Genomic DNA, 7,334 nt, shown 5'->3' with positions numbered 1-7,334 from the left:
AGCAGGATACCTGCTTCATAATTAAAGACTTTCACAGCAAGGACTACCGCACGATGGATTTCATAGCAGTCTATAAAGAAGCAGAAGGGCACTGCTTGCCTTCCAAGGACAGCTGGGAAGAACTTGGACAGAAATGTTTTGTGACTGTGCCCGCTCTCTGCTTCTACCACCAAACATCTCTGCCCTGAGGAGCTCACTCACAAAATCAAAGTATGGATGGGACAAGGCATGGGATAACGGTTTGGGAGTGCTCCCAGGATATTCATAAGCACGTTGTTCTGTGAGCAATGAAGCCTGAGAGCTTACAGATTTGTATTTCATGGCTGAATTCTCTAGTATTTATTAAGGCATATTTTTTTGTCTGAAGTCTTCCCCCAGAATTGAAATATTCATCATGAATCTTTCTTCTGTGTCATGTCTGGTGTCTACTTAGGGCTGTGCGACCATTCCCTCAAGAAGAACACTAACAGGGTCCATCCTCCTTGCCAGGCTACCTTCTGCTAAAAGGTTATTCCAACACTTATTTCTTCTGGAACATTGCCTAACATGAACTGAAACCAAGAAAGACCATTTGGGACACAAACTCAGAGTCTGTTTACACAAGAATTCCCACAGAAAATGAGTTAAAAGCTGAAAGATGTGAAAGATCTCTGATCCACTGAACGTCAACCTTTCTCTCTTACTTTTTGGGACACCTAAGGATTTCAGGTCTAATAGGGCAGCCATAGCTTGCTGTAATATCTGGCTTGATCCACCCTTTTTCTGTCAGTATGAGCACTTGGGACAGCGTCTGTTTCTGTAAGACACATCTACATATGCCTGATGCAAAGGGATTCTCACTGGATTTTCTGGCTGGTATCACAGTCACAGAAAGAAGAAAAACACCTTGATGTTGAACAAAAATCCATGTGTTTTCAGTCACAGAAGAAGACAGAAGGTAATTTTGACTGTAGCCGGGGCAAAACAGAATTAGTACTCATGACCTTTTTATTTTTTAAATGAAGACAAACTTTCTTTGCTACTTCTCTCCTCCTTTAAAATATTCCTGTAAAATATTTAAAGATTCAGGGAAGTTTCTGTTTTTCTGGCTGTTTCAGAATTGCCTGGTATTGCCTCAGGTTAATGGGAATCGGAGCAGAGCATCCTGCAGATGAGCTCAGGACTTTCCCCAAGGCCAGCAGAGCTGTGTTGGGTTTCTACCACCACAGCCAATGTTCAGGTAAGTCCCAAGGAAAAGTGCCATACAACTGAAACGCAGCACAGCAGTGGTTTTCATACCATCACACTTCAGTTTGATCTCCATGGTTATGCAAGGATTGTAATGTATCCAAAGCACTCAGTGGGACCATATTTCCTTCAAAAATGTTCCTCATGGGAAGCCAAATTATGTTTCTTTATTCAAGCCAGGCTGGTTAAATTTGCGTTTGCAAAATGAGTACAAATTTCATCAGGATTTTTTCGCTCCTCCAAGTGAGATTTCTTATGGCGTGACACATTTCCATCACATGCACAGATTCCCCACCCAGAATGGTGGCTGTTTTGTTACCACAGACTTGTTGCTTGTGTTACGGGGAAACAACACATGTACCATAAACCTCAAACATGCAAACCTGGCATGCAAATACCAATGGCAGTCTGAAATTCAAGGTCTGTCTGCACCAGCAATCTTAATGCAAATAAACAAAGGTGACCTACTTTAGCTCATCTGCTCTTCCCTGCTATAGATGGTTTTTCCAAGATTTTCTCTTTGCTCTACGTTAGAGTTTTAACTTTGTTACACAGGTGTGACTATGGATCTACTTAAGCATCCTCGGCAGCTATCGCATTGATCCCAATAAGAAGATTTGGGCTGTAGCGACTTGTCCAATGTGTCACAGTGGATTTGTGACAGAGATGAAAAGAAAATCCACGAGTCCTGATGCACTCCCTGCTGTTCTCCTCCTTACACAACAATTTGTTACATAAAACTTTTCTGGGGGAAAAAAAAAAGGGAGGGAGAGATGGAAAAAAATAACATCTTTTTGGTTGTAAGCCAGTTTTCTGTATCAACATGGCAGTAGCGTGTGAAGCGAAGCAAGAGTTCCTCATAGCACCATGTGACAAGGCTAATCAAAATAAACATGCAAAAAATAAAGAAATTAAGGATGAGGTAGCAGACTGTGGGGAGAGCAGATGGTTATTTAAAATAACAGCACATTTTGCATGCTGACTGCAACTATAGCTCGTCACACAACATAGTTGTTAATGGCAAAAGAGAAGGCAGAAACATCATCAGGGTAATTTGTGGGGTTGGTGAAATCAGGAGGATGAATAATATATGGGGAGAAGGGTATTTTCAGCTCTCTGCAAAATTTGCCCCAAATACGATGGCACTAGAGCAGGGGCAGGGAAAACAGTAATGCAGTAGGTGGAAACAACATCACATCGATCAAATATAAAAAGTCTCGGCGTCACTTGGAGTTACTGCTGCAAACCCCCTGGTTTTGCTGGGATATAGAGCAAAGAGAGGGGCAGGTTATTGCCAGGCTGCGAATCACATTAAGTATCAAAATAAAAGCCAAAGATGGGTCCATTTAGAGACAGACAGGGACATGAGCCAGTTCATTAACAAACTTTATAGCCCCCAAAATTTGTACCCAGCAGTCAGATGGCTCACAGGCTCTGAGTAGGAGCAAGAGAATCACTCAAAGAGGCCACCATCATCTCCGAAGGGCTCCCGGTCATCTGAACACCCTCCAGTCATTTTGGAAATGCCATTCCCTGGGCTGACTCTCTGAAAATTACACTTGAAATGTGCCTGGTTCAAAAAGAATAAATCAAAACATAAAAAAAAACCCTAAACGCCGAACAATTTCCTCCTGACGCAACTGTTGTGACAAATTGGAACAAAAGTTCTCTCTGTACAGGAACAAAATCTCTCTGTACAAAGTCACCGTGTGACAACTGTGTGGGGAGGCAGGCGTGAGCAGGAGGGGAAGGTGGCTCAAAGCACCCCAAAAAATCCATCTTTCTGCCCTCCAGGCTGCAGCAGCTGCTGTGGGAAGCGCTCTGGAATAGCAACCTCCCCCCTGCACATCCCAAATGATGCTATAGCACCAACCCATCTGCTCTTGGAGACCTGATCTTCAAATGTTCTGTAATCAATAGGAGCTCCAGAATGAGAAGGCGATGATGAGTCTTCTTCACAAATTCCAAGTTAAATGTGTTGCTGGAAGGGAGATGCAGCTTCTGAGAAAGAGAGGATGCTGCCCCCCCCCAGCCGCTAAGCAGCATCTTGGGTGTCTCAGGCTCCACAGAGGGGACCTGGGAGCCTCTCCCTGCAATTTCTCTCTGCCCTGACATGTGTTGTTTGCAATTTGTTCTCTCCTAACTGTGAATTCATCACTGACCCTGCGGCAAGAAGCACCAGCAGATTGCAATTGTACCTCCATGCTGTGCCCTGGGACCAGCCATCCAAGCGGGGTCAGGCAAGCAATGATATCAACTCAACAAAAGCCACAGATGCTTTTCTAACTTCACGGAAAATACCTGTTTCCTCCTGAGCCGCTAGCTCTAAACTGCTTTTTACCCTGAATCCTCCTTTAAGGCTGAATAATAAAAATAATAATCAGAAATTGCAGACAAATTGCTTCCTCCCTCCAGTTAAAACTTTCAGAAGTGAGCTGTCAGCACATTGAAAGAATGGAAAGCAGCCGGCACCGCTCTGCGCTATTAAGAGTTTTTAGCACACCAGACACTTTAGGATCTTGGCACAGCGAGCAACAAATGCAGAAGAAGCATCTTTTCTGTCTCCTGCAGAGGAGGGAGAAGTAGAGGGACAAATTGTAAAGCCTCAAAAGCTGGAGATGACGGTGACGGAAGATGCAGCTGTATGCTTTGTCCAAGGATGATGGGTTTCCGTGGAGTCCTCACCACGCTTCAGCTGCTCTTCCCTTGGCCATGTGTGGTACCCACCCCACTCTGGCTTCCGGGATGCGGGAAACCCTGCCAAGTGCATGGACATTTAACAGGCATCGATACAGCAACATAGCCCTTCCCTTGACATCTGAGCATTGACTTTGTCACTGTATCAGAAAGGTGGAAATTGCCAGCCTGGATAACTCCCGAGGTCCATTTTCTCTACCTGCAAAAAAATCCCTTGACACTGCAAGCTGGGCAGTGTCTCTCTGATCTGGGAAGGCATCATCTGCCTTATGATCTGCATTTTTCTGTCCTTTCAGTTGGTTTTCTGCCCTGTCTAAAAGAAATGTTTGTGTTTCCCACAAGTAGGATTTATCTCACTCCTTTAGCAAAAAATATAGGGTCTCTGAATTTTCCATTGAACAGCAGCCTCAGATCTGCTATATCAGCTGCTCCTCACTCAGATACATCCCAGTTCTTGTCTCACACGACATCCTACTTAAAAATACATCTAGCGGCAAAAAAGAACAAAGGCAAAGGCTTATTGCCTGCCTGGAAACCCCAAAAGTTTAATCTCTTCGTCCTGACAAACTACTGCAGCTGAATAACAAATGAAATGAAAGTATTTTTTCTAGTTCTCTTCCTCCTGGATGATCATCCTTGCAAAAATTAACTGTATTAATGCTCACAGCATTTAAGATCATGGTCTGCTCAAAGGTTTTTGGAATAAAAAGAGAAGTTTTGCTGAGACTCTCAGTTCCTGGTGACCGGACTTTATATAAGATCGTTCTGCAGCATTTTCGAGATAAATTATAACTAAATTCCCTCACAAGTCATGCGTCTTTGTATTGGCTTTGTAAACCTGTTTCTTTAAACTCTCTGAATTTATGCAACCATTTTGCATTACCCCTCATCAGCACAATATCTGAACACTTCTCACATAGAAACTGAGACTGGATGTAAACTTCAGTTAATTCTTTGTACTTCTTGCACACTGGGGTAAAACCTCAGCTTTGGTGGCAGTTTTATATTTTATTTTAGGTTTTTAATTTTATTTTTATTTTTAGATTTTCTATTTTTTCTTTTTTAAATTTAAATGAAATTCTTCTTCATTTAATATTGTTTGATTGAAAGGGATTTATTGAGTAGCAACGTTGTTCCCCAAAGCTGGGACTCAGGGCAGGACAAATCTCATCACCAGCAGACAAAAAGGATATTTCCAGGGCTATGATACCCAGGTGGGAAAAAGATGCTGGTAATGCAGAGCAGAATCCCAGCCCCACAGCTGGGGAGCGTGGTTGGAAGGACCCAGGACAAACAGCAATAAGGAAAGCTTTAGGGGAGCTGGCAGAGCGGTGTCAGATCCATGCAGGAAGCCCCATCTCCTGTGTCAGATGCAGTTTTGAGTCATCTCGCTGCTGCAGGGGAAGCAGAGCTATAGATACACACATATGGATCCTAATGCTCAGTTTTTTAGTTCCTGCCAGAGCATTTGACTAGAGCTTTTTAGCCTCTTTAACTCAATTTTGTAAATGTATCCAACCTCAGTGCTCCAATGAAACAAAAGATTAACGTTTCTTCGCTGCCGAAGGCCTCGAAATTCAGCACGGCAACTTCATTACAGAATCAACTTATCAGATTACATTAAAGTCCTCCAGATTTAAATAAACAGACACCTGGTGAGCTTCTATATTGCATTTCCAAATCTTCTTGCACTTAGCAGCATTTTCAATAAGGTCCTTTGCAAATTAATTGGCAGTGTGATTAAATTCTTATTCAGGTACACTATAATTTGATTTTCATCGAAAAATAGGAATTCTTCCCATCTATATTTTCCTGTCTGCAGGCCCCTGGCTTGCTTGGTGAAGCACCAGCCAGGTAAGAGGTAACCTTCAGTTTATTTTCAAACCATCTGGCCTCAAGGGAGCTGTGTACCTAAAGTATCTATAAAACATCGTTTTTCCCTCTATGTACAGGGCCTGGGAATAAAAAAAGCAGAAAATTACCAAGAAACAAATTCCCCTACCCACTGCCTGGATTTGTTCAGGCTCTTCTTGCTCAGTGCCACCTCCCCGACCCATCACAGGAACCATTAGGAACAGAAATAGCTGCATTTTCACAAGCGCCCACATCATTCATGGGACAGAGTAGAAGTCCATCCTTTTTCTCGGCCAAATTCCCCCTCTTTTTTAGCTTTGCCCCATTATTTGTCGCCCATCCGGTCGATGGCTTAGTAGGTATCATCATCCTGTGCTTGCTCACAGAAGGACATGCAAAAACACCTGCTGTCCATGGGATCACTGAATTTGCAGACGCTTTCCTTGCACGTAGCCCGATCAACAGCCCACAAACGTCCATGGAAAGTCTTCACCAATTTCACTAAATCCCAGGCTTGGTTGTGGCTCCTTCTCCTGGAATTCGGAGTGCTGAGCTCATACCCGTGGCAGCTGTCTAATGTCACAAAGCATCGGCAGCACTGCTGTACCAGAGATGCAGATAACGATCACCAGCCTCAGGCTACACAATAAAAACAAGCGATGTTAACTACCCATTAGGCCTGATGAGTGGTTTATTATTCCCTTATCTTCCCGATCAAGGGAATAATAAAGTAGATGTGGATGTGATGATTGCAACTGCTGTTGCTACCAGAGCCCAGGTGCCAGGGAGCAAAGCCTCCTCCTGGGTTTATTTCCAGGCACCTAAACTGGAACCATTTTCCCTCTTCCCTCTCTTGCTGCCCACCAGGATCCCAAACACCGCAGGCATCATGGAGCTTCTGGCACCAGTGCCACCCAGCACCATCCAGACAGCAAAATCCAACGGTAAAGCAACTGCTGCCATGCCAGGGCTTCGAATTTGCCTAAAGGAGCTGATGCCAGTGCAAAGTTACTGTCATTAAATCCCATTATTTTCACAACACAGCCACACAGGGCGCTTTGCCATTTCCCCTGCTATACTAAACTGTTGTTGTCTCCATGCTGTGTATGTCTGATGCACACGGATGCCGGAGTGTAGTTTGTTAGGAACAGAAAATGTAAAATCAATGTCTAGGAGGGCTTTATAACTGAACCAGAAAAGCCGTGCTCTCAGCAGAGGAAAGGAGGAGAGGTAAGAATGAAAACAGCCATGGGAATACCTGAATCCTGCCCCACTTGGATATTAAGTGTGGAATTCAGAAGCTCAGTTATTGGTTTTCTTCTGTTGTGAAAGACTGGGGTGTTCTTAGCTGTGAAGCCTTTGAAGCTCATCTATTAGTCTGTTACTATGAATTTTTAATTATTACAAAGTATTTTAAAATCCTGTAAGGAGGCTTTGCTCTGTATAACTTGTTCATGGGTAAAAACTGGAGCAGGTGCTTTGGAACAGGCTTCCTACCAGTAACAGTCCAGCAAGACCAGGAATACCATCCATTGCATGGGGCAATTTGTAATAAC

Source organism: Mesitornis unicolor, unplaced genomic scaffold, assembly GCF_000695765.1.
Source record: "Mesitornis unicolor isolate BGI_N332 unplaced genomic scaffold, ASM69576v1 scaffold1042, whole genome shotgun sequence".
NCBI lineage: Eukaryota > Metazoa > Chordata > Aves > Mesitornithiformes > Mesitornithidae > Mesitornis > Mesitornis unicolor.
The sequence above is the reverse complement of the archived record's forward strand: the minus strand, read 5'-3'. Positions refer to the sequence as shown.